Source organism: Anomaloglossus baeobatrachus, chromosome 1, assembly GCF_048569485.1.
Source record: "Anomaloglossus baeobatrachus isolate aAnoBae1 chromosome 1, aAnoBae1.hap1, whole genome shotgun sequence".
In the NCBI taxonomy this organism is placed as follows: domain Eukaryota; kingdom Metazoa; phylum Chordata; class Amphibia; order Anura; family Aromobatidae; genus Anomaloglossus; species Anomaloglossus baeobatrachus.
The window spans coordinates 652,150,343-652,167,530 of record NC_134353.1 but is presented as its reverse complement, the minus strand read 5'-3'; positions in this window follow the sequence as shown (position 1 = coordinate 652,167,530).

Sequence of the window (17,188 nt, the reverse complement as noted above, 5' to 3'; positions counted from 1 at the left end):
TGTGGCGATGGAAGCCTCAGGGGCGCCACATGTTCTTTGAGAATGGTTTTCAGGAGCTGCTGCCAGACATTATGACTACACCATCAGGTTGCAGCCACGGTCCAAGTTTCCCAAGTGCAGAATGTATAAACTGTCCGGTCCAGAAAGACAAGCTTTTATGGAGTTCATGATTGGCAATTTGGTCAATGGTCATATTAGGCCGTCTTTGTCCCTGATAGTGGCAGGATTTTTCTTTGGAAAAAAGAAAGATAGTGGACTACATTTGTGTCTAGCTTTTCGGAAGCTTAATCAGATTACAGTTCATGATCCGTATCCTATGCCTCTGATTCTGGACCTATTTAACCAGCTTTCCAGTGCAAAGTGGTTCTTCAAATTCGACCTCAGGGGGGTCTATAATCTTATTAGGGAACAACAAGGCAGATGAGTGAAAAACGGCATTTAATACACCTGAGGGTCACTTTGGAAATCTGGTGATACCCTTTGGTTTGACCAACGCATCTGTGGCGCCCTGGACAAGCCAGGGGCCACAGAGCACAACACCCACACACCCCACACTCCCAGCAGGCACACCTAAGTCAGACACAAAACCCTTGTTGCCTTCCTCCAAGGGCTGATGTTCACACCAGGGGGTGGGCCAGGCGGTTGGCTCCGCCCACCGAGGAGTTCACAGTCCTGGAGGCGGAAAAACCAGGCAGATCAGTTTTTGAGTGGAGTTGAGAGAGGAGGAAAAGGACAGCTGGGCAGCCTGAAGTTGGTCCGGGTGTGTGGCCCGAACGGAGCGGCAAGGTTGGCAGACGGTGGTGACCGTCTGCAGGAGTGGCCTATCGGAGTCTACCGTAAGGACCGTGGACGGGTGGTGGCCCGGCGGTACCGGACCGGTACGCAAAGAGAAGCCAGCACCATCTGGCAGGGGGCTTACGGACCCTGGCAAGGCTAGGAGTCGCCGTGAATTTGCCGAATTCGTTAGTGAAGGGAACCTCCTGGGTTTCCCAACGACCAAGTCCCGACAGAAGGCAACAGTCCAACTAAGTGAGGGAGACACCGCCACCACCAAGGCAACCGTTTCCCAGGGCCAGAGCCTGCGGGCAAAAGGGGCTCCTCCGGCGCACATCCAAGCCGGGGAGCGGGTTACCGGTGGGAACCCATTGGAACCGTTTACCGTACATAGGTGCAGGGAAAGGCAGTCATCACCAACCTGCCGGGAGAAACAACACCGCAGCCGTCTGTGGGACCCGTCCATCCAGCCGTGTGTTTTACCGAGAACTGTGTCTTCATCATTAGCTGAGTGAGTACCACCGTGCCGTGCGGCACAGCGCTGCCCCCGCGACCCTGCACCTCACCAGGCCCTGTAACCCGCCTGTCATCCATCCCTATCCCCATCACCGGACCCCGTGACAACCAACCCCCTACCCACGGAGGGGAGAACTAACAACAAAGCTGCTCCCTGTCACCGCTCCCGGGATCCCCGTCCAGAGCAGCGGTGGTGTCACCAATATCACCACAACCGTGGGTGGCGTCACGGACAATAACTAAATCCCCCACAATCAAAATCCCCCCTTTTCACTCACGGGCGAGGAGCGCCGCTCGAGTCCCCGGGATCCGGCCTACCGCTCGAGCCACCACCGAGCAGCGGCAGCAGCAGCAGCGGCCAGACCCGAGCAGTGGGAGAGCGCAGCGTCCCCTCCTCCGCCCGCGACAACTTGGCATCACGAACAGGATCTTACCGCTCTGCCGTCTGGTAGAGGTGCGCCTTGTTACTGCCGGAGGTGTCCGGCTGAAAATTTGCAGAAGCCGCCATCTTGGGCGCGAAAAGTTCCCGCTCGAGCGTCTCCTCGAGCAGTGGAGGCGCGAAGGCCAAAACCCCGCCCCAGTAGAGGAGGAGCCGGAAAGAGACTAAGGGGGACGGAAACAAGATGTCTGCGCCCGACGGAGACACTGGAAGAGCGGCGGACGCAGCCGCGGAAGCACCCGCAGATGGGAATAGGCCTGCCTAGGTCCCGGCCGCGCTGGCGGGGGGTGCCGCGGCCCCAGCTCTCGCTCAGGTGATGCCGTTCTCCTGGCCCTATGTGCCCGGAGCTGCCTGGCTACCGCAGTACGATGGGAAACCTGATGCCTTGCAGGTTTTCCGAAAAAAACTTAGTCCGCTACTAGAACTGTACCCCCTGACTGATAAGCAACGTGCAGCGCTAGTGCTGGGGCAGCTAACCGGCGCGGCTGAGCAAGAGGTGGAGACCTGGGCCGAGGGGGACTGGTCCTCTGTAGCCACCATATTTGAAAAGCTGCAGACTGCATTTGAGACCCGTACCGAGGCAGAGTTGCGGATGCAGTTCTATCAATGCCGACAACGACCCGCAGATAGCATTCGGGACTATGCCCTGCGCCTGCAAACCGCACTCCGCACACTGAAGCGGGTGGACACCATCAATAGTGTGGACAGTAACAAGATGCTAAGTGAGCAGTTTGTGCAGGGGATGAGGTCCTCGGAGGACCGCAAACAGCTCCGGCTGTGGGCCCTAGAACACCCTGATGTGGACTTTGCCGTATTAAAGGAACGGGCCATCAAAGCTCTGCAACCTCCTGCATGTGAAGCTCCTAAGCCAGCCCCATGGCCGGTTGAGACCGCTCCCGTCGTGGTGGCCCCTACCCCATCAGCACCTCCAGTGCTTGCAGCCCCAAGTGGAACGATGGAAGAGCTCGCCGCTCAGGTTCACCGCATGGATGGGGACCTCGCTAAGATCCTTGCCACACTCCAGCCTCCGACCAGATCCCAGGCCCCGGTGAAGATGCAGCTCGCCGACAGCCCTGAGGACGTTCCCTGGATGCAGCGGAGAAGGGCCAATGACTCACGGAATGGACCCCCAATCTGTTACAGGTGCAGCAAACCCGGCCACTACTCCCGACGGTGTCCGTTAAACGAGCAACCCCTGGGGCCACGAGCCAATCCTCAGGAGTAGAACCCCATGGCCCCCCAGACTGGCGGGACCGGTACATCGGGGCCCGGCCCATCATCCCCGTGGCTGTGGACGGCATACCGGTGATGGCTCTCCTGGACACTGGATCACAGGTAACCACCATACCATACACACTGTCTCAATGGTATTGGGGAAAAGACGAGCTGGCTCCCTTAGATGCCAGTATAACACTGATTGCTGCTGATGGACTCCCATTGACCCAAGTGGGATACAAACAAGTGGCCATGACTGTGGGGCGAGCTGAACTGCAACACCAGGGTATGATTGTGATAATGAATGAACCCAGTGATCATAACCCGAAGGTAGTGTTAGGGACCAACGTGATGGAGCACTGTATGAGTGACGTGCTAACCCTACTGCAGCAGCTGGCCGCCACGGTGGCGGGGAGCCGACAGAGAGCTGTGCAGCGTGAGATCCGAGCCTTGATGTACCGCCAACATGTGAACTCGACAGGAGGAGAGATTGGTGGAGTGAGAGTGATGGATGTTGCCCCTTTGATTGTGCCTCCCAGGAGCGAGATGATGATTTGGTGTAGGGCAGCGATAGGGCCCCAGGGGCGTGACTACCCCGCCATGATAGAGCCCATGCCCTCTGAACACTGGCCCACAATAATGGCCGCCCGAGGGGTGGTGGATGTAAAGAAGGGGAGAGTGCCCGTGAGGGTGCTGAACTGCGGGGAGGAAGAAGTCAGGCTTCCCCGGTACGCTACCCTTGCCAAGTTGTTCACCTTGGATCCTCACACCATCCATGAGGCCGTCCCCCCAACCTCACCACCTACTGCCAGCACTCACCCATCCCAAAGGGAGTTAGACGAGTGGTGTCGACAACTACACGTAGGCACTGACGATACCCCTACACATCACAAAGAAGGGGTATACCGGGTGGTACGGTAGTATGAGCGGGTTTTTAGCAAACATCCCCTAGACTTTGGGCAGATTAAGGGGGTTTAACACCATATCCCCACCGGTGAGCATCCCCCTATCAAAGAGAGGTACAGGCCTATTCCTCCTGCACACTACCAATGTGCCAAAGACATGTTGAGGAACATGAAGGAGGCAGGGGTTATTAGGGACAGCTGTAGTCCCTGGGCCGCCCCGTTGGTACTGGTTAAGAAGAAGGATGGCACCATGCGGATGTGTGTGGATTACCGGAAAATTAACCAGATAACACATAAGGATGCTTACCCTCTGCCCCGCATTGAGGAATCTCTGGCTGCGCTGAGAACCGCTAATTACTTCTCCACCCTTGACCTCACCAGTGGGTACTGGCAGGTGGCTGCGGCACCAGAAGACCGAGAGAAGACTGCAATTGCTACCCCTATGGGGCTCTGTGAGTTTAATAGCATGCCTTTCGGGCTGTGCAATGCCCCGGGAACCTTCCAACGGCTGATGGAATGCTGTCTGGGGCATCTAAACTTTGAGACCGTCCTGCTATACCTGGATGATGTGATTGTGTACTCCCAGACATATGAAGCCCGCCTGGAGCACCTAGCCGAGGTGTTCGCGTCCCTTGCCAAATATGGGATGAAGTTGAAGCCCTCAAAGTGTCATCTGCTGAAACCCAAAGTGCAGTACCTGGGGCATGTGGTTGGTGCAGAGGGTGTCGCCCCTGACCCTGAGAAAATCACCGCCATTCAGGACTGGCCGGGGCCGACCACGGTGAAAGAGGTGAGGCAGTTTCTGGGCCTAGTGGGGTATTACCGTCGCTTCATCAAGGGGTACACGAAGATGGCTGCCCCCATGCAAGACCTCCTTGTGGGACAGACCAAAGGTGGTAGACCTCTAGGAGCCCCATTGGTGTGGGAAGAAAGGCATGAGGAATCCTTCCGTCAGCTGAGAGCGGCCCTGACCGGATAAGAAATCCTAGCATACCCTGATTACAACCACCCCTTCATCCTTTACACCGATGCCAGCAATGTAGGCTTGGGGCAGTCCTATCCCAGGTCCAAGACGGAAAAGAGAAGGTGATTGCTTATGCTAGCCGAAGGCTTCGACCGACTGAGAGAAACCCCGAGAACTACAGCTCTTTCAAGCTTGAACTCCTGGCACTGGTGTGGGCTATCACCGAGCGGTTCCGCTATTACCTGGCAGCGGCTAAGTTCACCGCTTTCACGGATAACAACCTGTTGACCCACCAGGACACCGCCAAGCTGAGCGCGTTGGAACAGCGGTGGGTGGCTAGGCTAGCCAACTACGATTTCACCATCAAATACAGAGCCGGCCGTGCCAATGTTAATGCCGATGCACTCTCTCGGATGCCCCAGTTGTTGGACGAAGGGCCAGAGGATGACAACCTCGAAGAGATTGAGCTGCCTACATTTCATCAGCCACCGACTGAGAAGGTCCATGTCCATCAACAACGGGTAAACCTGGACCCGCTGCCCAGCCAGGAGTGGCAAGAAGCTCAGGACCAGGCACCCACTGTTCACTTAGTCAAGATCTTGGTGGAACAGGGCGCTGCTGGAATAGACCCTGCCACCCCTGCTGAAGCCCAACGCCTGTGGCGAGAACGGACCCGGCTGTATCTACACCAGGGGAAGTTGTACCGTGAGCTGATTAACCCGAAGACTCATGAGAAAATCCGCCAGTTGGTGATTCCCCAGGCTAACGTGCCCACCGTCCTACAAGCATACCATGATGGTGCTGGACACTTCGGATGGAAGAAACTGGAAATGCTGTTGAGAGAGCGGTTCTATTGGAGTGAATGCGGGAATCTGTAGAGGCCTGGTGCCGAGAGTGTGGCCTTTGTACGCTGAGAAGGAAGGACGAGGCCAGCCAGAAGGCGCCCCTATGCCCGATTGTTACACATCAACCGCTGGAGCTGGTCGCCCTGGACCATGTAAAGCTCACCCCCAGCCGAAGTGGGTACACCTATGCTCTAACCATTGTAGACCACTACTCAAGGTTCATGGTGGTTGTCCCAGTCAAGGACCTAACTGGCCGTACCGCCGCTAGAGTGTTCCAGGCTTATTTCTGCCGACCACATGGATACCCTGAGAAGGTTCTTACTGACCAAGGCCTGGCCTTTGAAGCGGAAGTGTTCCATGAATTTTGTCAGTTGTACGGCTGTAAGAAGATCCGGACCACGCCTTACCATGCCCAAACCAACGGCATGTGTGAAAAGATGAACCACCTGGTCCTGGGCCTCCTCAAGACGTTGCCGCTAGAAGAGCGGAACCTGTGGCCGGAGAAGCTACCTGACTTGGTCGATATGTACAACAATATCCCCTCCAGCTCAACGAAGTGCACCCCAGCATACCTGATGAGGGCTCGTCCTGGCCGGCTGCCGGTGGACCTGGATATGGGATTGGAAGCCCCAGAAGCACTCCCTTCGACAGCTGAATGGGACACTCGGCGGAGGGTGCAGTACCGACAGATTCAAGAATATGTTGAGAAGAACTTGAGTCGGAGTCAGGAACAACAGGAGCAGCGCTTCAATCAGAAGGCGTCTGCTGGCCCTTTCCAGCCTGGAGATGTAGTGCTGAAGCGGAAGAGGAGGACCCACAAGCTGGATGATCAATGGGAGCAAACCCCATATGTCATACAGCCCACAGGATGGGAAGATGGGAAGGCCTACCAGATCAGTCGTGACCAAGGGGGCACTTTGGCCACGGTTTCCCGGGACCATCTAAAGAGGTGCCCACCAGCATTGAGGGCAGCGGCTGAAGTTCCGGTTTCTAAACCGGCGGAAAAGGCAAAAGAGGTAATCCACACCGTGATGGGTGACTTCCCAGCGGACTGGCCCACACAGAATGGCGCGGTGATTCTTCCAGTGATACTGTTCCCACAACCCATGGATGAAGAAGTGATGGAAGCGGTCGACCATGAGCCAGTGCCCAGGGATGAACCTGTACCCAGCTCCCCTATGCCTCCGCCTGCCCCACACGATAGCAGGGAAGAGGAACTGATTTTTCCCTCTGCCCCACTTCCTATCTCCACTGACACTGGACCCCGGAGGTCCATTCGTCCCAACCTAGGTAGACCTCCACTTAGGTACAGGGAAACTACTCTTTAAAGGGGGAGAAATTATGTGTGTGTGTGTGAAAGTAGTGTTCAAAGTTAAAAGAATGATAAGAATAATCTACCGATGAAGTCATCTGATTTACCACCTGATTTGCTGCTGATTAAAACCGATGGGACCCCCGTCACCATTTTTACATAAGGAACTCCTTATGAACAAGCCCGAGAACTGGCAGGGCAACCACAAACTTGCCTGTAAATGATCTGTAAATGATTATCTTATGGCTTTCACCGTAACCGCCTCCGGAGAGGCAGATTGGAGGAAGGGCCCGCAGTGGAGCAGGTGCGATCCTCTGGGGGTTTCAGGGGTTCCCCATGGACGTGGGTCCCCTGAAAAGGACAGATCTCGCTCGGGCAACTTGTGCTGGACTGGGGTCAAGGGGTGCTGCCTGTTTGCTTAGGGGCAGCATCAGGGCCAGGTTGCTTGGGTGGGAGAGAGCGGAAGCCGTAACCGTAACGTTTAAGTAAGAGTACCTCCCGATGTGGGAAGATGTTAGTATACTTGTAATTTGTGTTTTACCGTTTTTTCTATTTTTCAGCTGGGAAAATAAAACCGGTGATGGACGGGCAGCCCGCGGACGGTCTGCATTTAACTAAGGGGGAATGTGGCGCCCTGGATAAGCCAGGGGCCACAGAGCACAACACCCACACACCCCACACTCCCAGCAGGCACACCTAAGTCAGACACAAAACCCTTGTTGCCTTCCTCCAAGGGCTGATGTTCACACCAGGGGGTGGGCCAGGCGGTTGGCCCCGCCCACCGAGGAGTTCACAGTCCTGAAGGCGGGAAAACCAGGCAGATCAGTTTTTGAGTGGAGTTGAGAGAGGAGGAAAAGGACAGCTGGGCAGCCTGAAGTTGGTCCAGGTGTGTGGCCCGAATGGAGCGGCAAGGAGTGGCCTATCGGAGTCTACCGTAAGGACTGTAGATGGGCGGTGGCCCGGCGGTACCGGACCGGTACGCAAAGAGAAGCCAGCACCATCTGGCAGGGGCTTACGGAACCCGGCAAGTCTAGGAGTCGCCGTGAATTTGCCGAATTCGTTAGTGAAGGGATCCTCCTGGGTTTCCCAACGACCAAGTCCCGACAGAAGGCAACAGTCCAACCAAGTGAGGGAGACACCGCCACCGCCAAGGCAACCATTTCCCAGGGCCAGAGCCTGCGGGCAAAAGGGGCTCCTCCGGCCCACATCCAAGCCGGGGAGTGGGTTACCGGTGGGAACCCATTGGAACCGTTTACCGTACATAGGTGCAGGGAAAGGCAGTCATCACCAACCTGCCGGGAGAAACAACACCGAAGCCGTCTGTGGGACCCGTCCATCCAGCCGTGTGTTTTACCGAGAACTGTGTCTTCATCAGTGGCTAAGTGAGTACCACCGTGCCGTGCGGCACAGCGCTGCCCCCGCGACCCTGCACCTCACCAGGCCCTGTAACCCGCCTGTCATCCATCCCTACCCCCATCACCGGGCCCCGGGACAACCAACCCCCTACTCACGGAGGGGAGAACTAACAACAAAGCTGCTCCCTGTCACCGCTCCCGGGATCCCCGTCCAGAGCAGCGGTGGTGTCACCAATATCACCACAACCGTGGGTGGCGTCACGGACAATAACTAAATCCCCCACAATCAAAATCCCCCCTTTTCACTCACGGGCGAGGAGCGCCGCTCGAGTCCCCGGGATCCGGCCTACCGCTCGAGCCACCACCGAGCAGTGGCAGCTGCAGCAGCAGCAGCGGCCGGACCCGAGCAGTGGGAGAGCGCAGCGTCCCCTCCTCCGCCCGCGACACATCTGCGGCGCTTCAACATTTTGGGGGCTGCCCCCATGCAGCGTTGGATACCGTGCCTCACGCCATCCTATGCCTCCAGTCCACTCCACGAATGTGTAACTGAGGAAGGTCCGTAGTGGACCGAAAACGTTATTTCATGCACATTAAATAAACTTGCATCACTTTGAAGTTCAGGAGTGCCTTGTTTAATTACATTGTACGGCTTTGGAACCTGAATAACACCCCTATTTCTCTTTATATCCCGCCCTGTGGGCTCGGCTGCGACCGCCGAGCCGCTCGGATCCGTGCTCGTACTGCGGGTGTTGGCTCGAGCCTCTCATGGACCCGGGGGTCACGTCGCTCTGCAAGGGAGATGGCGCTACAAACGGGGACTTGGGTGAGGAGTTCCACGGCTGGGGCCGTGGTTGCTTGGTTTGGATTGTAAGTTTGTGACGCCACCCACGGGTTGTGGTGAATGGATGGACACCACCGCTGCCGTTAACTAGGCCTCCCGGGTACGGTGTTGCGCAGCTTGGTGTTGACCCCTCCGTGGGTAGGGAAGCGATGGTCCCGGGGGCCCGAGGGAGGTGCTGAGGCTGGGGAGCGGATGATGCGTGTTGGACACTGGTGCAGTGCGGCGCGGTGCCCAAAGGCACTGGTGTACTCACTCTGACACAATACACTGGAGTCTCTGGTAAACCAAACGGAGTGATGAACGGGGCCCGCAGCCGGCGGCAGCTTCTCCCGGTATAGGTTGGTGGTTTCCGCCTTTCTCCTGCACCTCTGTGTGTAAATGTTTGACTCCTATGCCTAGACACCGGTAGTCCGCTCCCCGACTTGTATATGCCATAGGAGCCCGTTTGACTGCAGACGCTGGCCCTTTGGGTCTCTATGCCTTGGCGGTGGCTCCACCCTGTATGGATGAGCTGTTGTCTTCTAATGGGACTTGTGTGGGATAAGTCCTTACTTCCAGTCCGCAATCAGTTGATTTGACTCGGCCCTGTTGGTTCGGGGCTTCGTCTGGGTCTGGGTACCCCTACTGGTGCTCTGGTTTCCAATCGGTTCCCCGGTTCGGTATCGGCGGGCCACCGCCCGACCCCGGTCCCTACGGTTCCACCGGCTGTAATCCCAGCTCCTGCAGGTGGCCACCACCGTCTGCCTCCTTGCCAAAGGTGACTGTGCTTTGACCCAGCCACCGGAGTAGTCTATGGCAGGCCTGGCGGCAGGTCTGCCCTTGGATTCAACCTCTCTCCTCCACTGTCAAAACTACTCTGCACTGTCACTTGAACTTATGTCTGTTTTTTCCCGCCTCCAGGCTTGTGAACTCCCCGGTGGGTGGAGCCAACCGCCTGGCTCCGCCCCCCTGGTGTAGACATCAAACCTGGAGGGTGGTGACAAGGTTTTTAGTTTGACTGATGTCACCTAATCGGGAAGGGTGTGGTGTTGTGTGTGACTACCTGGGACGACCTGACTAGTCCAGGGCATCACACCTACAAGGAAGTGCCATTTCTTCTTTCTTCATTTTTTTTTACAGTCCTGGTTCTAAAAGCAGTAAGACAGATGTATTGTCCAGAGGTTTTCCAGGTGGGGAACTGTAAGAGGAACCAGTGCCCATCCTGAAGAAGGAAGTGGTGGTGTCAGCACTCAGTACTGAGGTTGAGTTTGAGATTGCTGAAGCCCAGGATGAGGCACCATTGGGGGTTCCAGCTTATAGGTCATTTGATCCCCTGAACCTTGATAAAATCTTGATTTTATCCTGGCCTACCACCCTGGGGTGAAGGGCACTCCTGTTGAGTGAATTTTGGTGGCCCAAAATCCGGAAGATGTGGTTTCCTATGTGAACCACCTGTGTGCATTGTAATTAGGCCTCTTTCACACATCAGTTTTTTGCCGCCAGGCACAATCCAGTCTGTGCAGATTGTGGCAAAACGGATGTGACGAACCTGGTAAAGTTGAAAACTGGCTAACACGGTACCAAAACCTTTTCACTTGTAACTGAACCTGGTAAAAAAACAGTCTCATTTTTTCCCTTCAGGCCAAAGGTTATTTGCTATGGAGGAGAGAGAGAGAGGAGAGAGAGAGAATGTAAAAATCCGTTGCCTTCCGTTTTTTCGACGATCCCAAAAAAACGTTCCTTTGGACGTTGCTTCCGGCGGCCGCACAGACAATTTTTGCCGGATCCGTCGTACAACAGATGAAATGAGAGGCCATGCGTCGCAATCCGGCGCTAATACAAGTCTATGATCAAAAAACAGATCAGGCGCTGGACCCGTTTTTTTCCCAATTCGCCGAATTGCGCCTGATGGCAAAAAACTGATGTGTGAAAGAGGTCTAAGCCATCTGGGTGTCTGCAGCTGTTAAGTGTACCTAGCAAACCTTGAACAGATGTGGTGGTTACCAAGGTGGTTACCCGATATTTACCTTCGTTACCAGCCTCCGCAGCTCTCACGCTGCCAGTGCCGGCTCCTGCTCCCTGCACACGCTAAGCTAAGCGGTGTGCGCTGGTAACTAAGGTAAACATCAGGTAACCATACCCGATGTTTACCTTAGTTACCAGTGTTCGCAGCTTCCAGACGCCGGCTCCGTGCAAGCGCAGCGTCGCTTGCACGTCGCTGCTGGCTGGGGGCTGGTCACTGGTGAGATCTGCCTGTTTGACAGCTCATCAGCGACCATGTAGCGACGCAGCAGCGATCCTGACCAGGTCAGATCACTGGTGGGATCGCTGCTGCGTCGCTAAATTGTAACGGTACCCTTAACCTAATGCTAAGACGTTAGCTCAGATATTTAATCAGGAGATTGTGAGACTCCATGGAATCCTGTCTGACATTGTGTCTGATAGGGGTACTCAATTTATTGCAAATCTTTGGAGGGCATTCGGCTCTTGCTTGGGGTATAATTGTTTCACACATCGGCTTTCCATCCACAATGTCATGGGCAAACAAAGAGCATGAATCAGAACCAGGAGCAGTATTTACATTGTTTTGCCTCTGATAACCAGGAGTTGTTCCTCCCTCTATCTGAGTTTGCTATTAACAATCACCATGTTCAGTCCTCTGGTTTGTCTCCCTTCTTCTGTATACAAAAGGAAAAAAGTTTTTTCAGCTCACCTGCCACCCGGATTGCTTATGATTAAAGACTCTGTTGCTTTTATGCTCGAAGTCCGAAACGCGTTAAGTACTCCTATGTACTAATACAGTATCTTGCCCTCGGTCTTCATGCTATTTTTAATGCTTCAATAAAGATCAAGATGGTTTTATCTTAAGAGGAATTCGTGCCGGATCCTTTCTTCCTTTCTACTGCCATTCATCTCCCTTCTTCTGTGTCTATGGTCAATGTGACTCCCTGGGCTAGCCAGGTAGTCGCAGACAGGCCCTTGCACAAACACCAGTCCCCTAAAAAGGTAACAGCAGCCAACCTAAGAAACCCTGAGTCTCCCCTCTCAGGCTTTGACGTACATACCCAGGGGCGGAGCCAGGCAGTTGACCACGCCCACCGAGGAGTTCGGATAGCTTGAGGCGGGAAAAGCAAGCAGAGGAAGTTAGGGAGAAGAGGAGAGTAGTAGAAAGGAGAAAACGTCTGTCAGGGATCTGGGTCATAGCCCAGATACCCTGTGGCCAGGAGGCAGATGGTGGTTACCTCCTGCAGGAGCTGGGAAGACGGCTGGTGGAACCGTAAGGGACTGGGACAGGGTAGTGGCCCGCTGGTACCGAACCGGGGAACCAACTGGAAACCGGAGCACCAGGAGGGCTACTCAGACACAGAACAAGGCCCAGAAACCACTGGACCGAGTCAAATTCACTGATTGGGGTCTGGACCTTAGGTTCTTTCCCACCCAAGTCCCGACTGAAGACAACAGCCCAACGAGGGGGATAGAAAGCCACCGCTCAGGCAGAGAGATGCCACGGGCCAGCGTCTGCGGGCAAACGGGCACTCCCGACACACACAGCCAGGGAGAGGACTCCCGTCGCGGAAGCGCAGGCAGTCAAAGTCCACAAAACGAGGTGCAGTAGAAAGGCGGGAGCCACCAAACCGGGTGGGGGACCAGACGCAGCCGGCTGCGGGCACCGACCAGCATCTTTTTGGTTTACCAGAGACTCCGGTGTATCTGTCATAGTGAGTACAACAGTGCCCTCGGGCCACGCACCGCCCCGCATCGCACCAGCGTGCCCGCACCCCCACATCCTAACCTCAACAACCGGGCCCCGGGACCATCAGCCCCCTACCCACGGAGGGGCTAACACCTAGCTGTGCAACACCGTCCCCGGGAGTTTAGTCAACGGCAGCGGTGGTGTCCACACTCACCACGACCCGTGGTTGGCGTCACGAACTTAAACCCAAAACCGCGGCTCTGGCCGTGAACCTCCCCACCGAATCCCCTCACGTAGCGCCAGCCTCCCTTCAGCACGACGTGACCTCCGGGTCCGGAGGCGCTCGAGCCACCCACCGACGAGCCCGGATCCGAGCGGCTCGGCTGCGGCCGAGCCCTGGGGCGGTACAGTCAACATCCTCAATTCTGTACTTTGCATAAAGGTCACTCTTGCGGGGTACTTGAAGAGGACAAGTTTGTTTGTTTATTTCCTCCCTGTACTTTATTTCTCCTTGAGCACGTATTGTCTTTACCCCCTGTGTGTGCTTGCAGTGAGTTTGAGCTTTAGTTTTCCCCTGTCAGTCTGTTTTTGTGGGATTCATCACTCCTCTTGTGGCGCCCCTGAGGCTTCACTTAAGGTGCGGTACTCATCTCAGGTAAGGAAGAGGTTAACCGCTGGTGTTTCTCACATCCACAAACCACACACAGGTGCTTGCCACTGGGGTTGGCCTAGGGTAGATAGGGGGTGCCCATCACGAGGCATGGGACTTTCCCGATCACTAGGACAACCACCTGGGGGGTTGGCACCACTTTGGGAAAAGGAAGGAGCATCTCACACTTTAGTCAGTTTTACCCCGCGCACAGCTTGAGGTGAGGAGGACAGTCGGGACTTCGATACAGGCATCACCTTTTACTCTTCTGGGAGCACTACAAGACCCGTGGCTTGGAGCAGGCAGCTCACTCCGGGCTCTCTACAGCTACCGGGGATTCCAGGGTCTGCAGAGAGTGCAGGAAACACCCGCAGCCTGTTCCACATTCTATCCAAGCAAGAGACTGGAGGGACTCCGACCAGAAAGGATACACAGTGGGAACACCGGGGGTGACCTCAGAATTATCTGGGATTGGCTGGAGCCCATCACGGCAGAGACCAGTACTCCTGGACAACCAAAGGACAGTGAGTAAAGACCTGGAACCGCAACTACCATGTCTGTCCTTCATTGCCGGCGCTCTGCGCTTCGGCGCCAACGGCCACTACTACCTCCATCATCCACCCTGAGGCCTAGCTGCACCTGAAGGGAGCTGAACTATCCTAGCTGCTACACCATCCGCCCCAGAGGACAGCGACCACAGCGGCGGCTAATTCCTGGCCACATACCGTAGGTGGCATCACGAAACAACTACTGCTCCCACCTTCCTCGACTCCCATCATCCCACAATCCTTCTCCACTTCCCCTTTTTGTGGACACCTCGGGGTCACGAAACTGGGCAGGGCTAACCGTGACATCCCCTGACCCTCACTGGCCTGGTGATGAATATCCCCCAAGACCCCGTAGGGTGCTCCACTGCTGGCCCTCCCCGGGGGTATTAGACCAGTGTTGAACAGGAGTCAAGGCTATGCTGGTGATCCAGACCACTTCACCATCTGAAGTACCTCTGGAATAAGGGACAGCTTAGGGTTTCTAGGCTGAGGGCCAGTCTAGGTGCCCCCATTCAAAGTTACCGTGTCACATCCCATGATATTTTGTTTCCCTATAATTATGCAGCCTGAACAGGCTGCCAACACCTGATGAATGAGCAAAATTTACATTCATTGGGTGATATAATTTTTAAGGTCACTTAAAAATTATTGTTCTCATCAGCACATTGTTTTTTGCAGTAAATCTCTTATTCGCACAGTGTATTACCGTTCCGTACATGTAGTGCAGTCAGCAGATCTTAATGGTCAGTGTAACAACTAGCTCTAGGTTAGATTTATGGTGCATCTTTAATAATAATAATAATAATAATAATCTTTATTTCTATAGCGCCAACATATTCCGTAGCGCTTTACAATTCAGGAGGATCATATACAAACAAGTAACAGTTATAGAAATACAATATTTAGAGGGACAAAAATACAACCCTGCTCGTGAGAGCTTACAATCTACAATGAGATGGGGGGAGAGGCAAGGTTCAAGTGCTTATTTACAATGACAATCCAACCATCTCACGGAAATGGGGCTGGATAATGGTTTCCTGGACCAGTGGGCCCGAGCCTTGAGATGCCTTTGGGTGCCATGGAGTTTGATGTGGAGTGATCTTTAAAAAGATGCGACTGTATGAAATTTATATTTTGCCTTAGCCTTAGATTAACTTTTTTTTTACAATGAAGGTGAATATAATTTTTTCTTCTTCACCAAAGATAGTGTCATGTCTTTGGTGAAGATATTTCTGTATAAAGTCTGTTTGATATGCAGAGTTCCCTGTATGATGAATTTTATAAAGATTTTTCTTTTGGGATGCTGATGATTAGGTGAACTAGAGATAAGGTTATTATGATCTTATGTCACTGACTACGGCTGCACCTGCAGGTTTGCGCTTTAAGGCTATGTCCGCACGTGTGCTTTTTCCCTGTGTTTTGGCTGCGTTTAAAACAGTGTGTCATTGTCAAAATGCATGTTTTGTGCTTCCCCAGCAAAGTCTATGAGAAGTCAGCAAATTCCATGCGCAAGTTACTTTTTTAAACGCAGCATTTTGGATGCAAATATTTGACAAAATTGATGCGTTTAAAAAAACAGCATGTCACTTCTTTTGTTCTTTTTGGTTGCATTTTCCACCCACTCATTCTTTGTCTGTCAGTCGGTCTCTATCTCTCTGTCGGTGTAGGTCTCTCTCTCTCTCTCAGTCAGTCTCGGTCTCTCTGTTGGTCGGTCTCTCTCTGTTGGTCGATCTCTCTCTCTCTATCGGTCGGTCTCTCTCTCTCTCCCTCTTTCCCCCTCTCTCATACTCACCGATCACCGGCGCGGCGCTGCACAGCTGTCACAAAGCTCAGGTGGCTTCTCCTCTTTTGAAAATGTCGGCCTCTCATTATTCAATCTCGTATTCACTGCTTCCCCTGCCCATCGGCGCCTATGATTGGTTGCATTCAGACAAGCCCCCACGCTGAGTGACAGTGTGCAGTCTCACTGCAACCAATCACAGTCGGCTGCCACGGCAACTCTTTCAACTTCCAGAGCCGGCCGCTCATTAGGCTCATAACATATTCACTCCTTCCCTGCTCACCGGTGGCTGTGATTGGTTGCAGGCAGACCTGCCCCTACGCTGAGTGACAGCTGTCTGACTACAGTCAATCACAGATGCCGGTGGGCGGGTCTATATCGTGCAGTAAAATAAATAAATAATTTAAAAAAATGATGTGCGGTCAACCCCCAAAATGATACCCAGCCAAGATAAAGCCACACAGCTGGGGGCTGGTATTCTCAGACTGGGGAGGCCTATCGTTTTTAGGCTGCCCCCGAGACTAAAAATATCAGCCAGCAGCCGCCGGGAATTGCCGCATCCATTAGATGCGACAGTCCTGGGACTGTACCCGGCTATAGCTGTCACTAAGTCCTAGGTTAATCATGGCAGGCGTCTATGAGACAGCTTCCATGATTAACCTGTAAGTGAAAGAAAATAAACACATACAGCCAAAAAATCCTTTATTTGGAATAAAAGACAAAACAAAACACCCTCTTTCATCACTTTATTAATCCCCAAACACCCCTCCAGGTCCGACGTAATCCACATGAGGTCCCACGACGCTTTCAGCTCTGCTACATCGAAAGCTGAGTGGCCATAGAGCACGACCGCTAGCTGTCAGATCCACGGAGCAACGAAAGTGAGTCACGCTATCAGCAGTGAAATCACTCAGGTTACCCGCGGTTACAACTGGATCCTCCAAATGTGACAGCAAGTCGCCCGAGTGACTGAGGTGATCAGCGGTGCCCTCACTTAGGTGATTTGCGGTCTTGGGGGTGGACTCCAGCTGGCCGCGGGTAACCTGAGTGACAGCACCGCTGATCGATCGGCTCACTTCAGTCACTCAGGCCGCGGCACACAGACAGATTAGCGCGATGACAATGAAGTCGGGTGAAGTTCATCCAAGTTCATTCTGATCGTGCAGCTCTGTCTCAAAGCCAGCCATTCTCTATGGGGATGTAGCAGAGCCGAGTGGCACCGCACTGTCAACAATGCATCCAAAATGCATTCAAAACGCATCCAAAATGCATGCGTTTTGGATGCATTTTTTTTAGTCACATGCAGTGTTAACAGTTGTCAAAATGCTGCATTTTAGTTGTCAAGCTAGAACACAGCGTACGCACATACCCT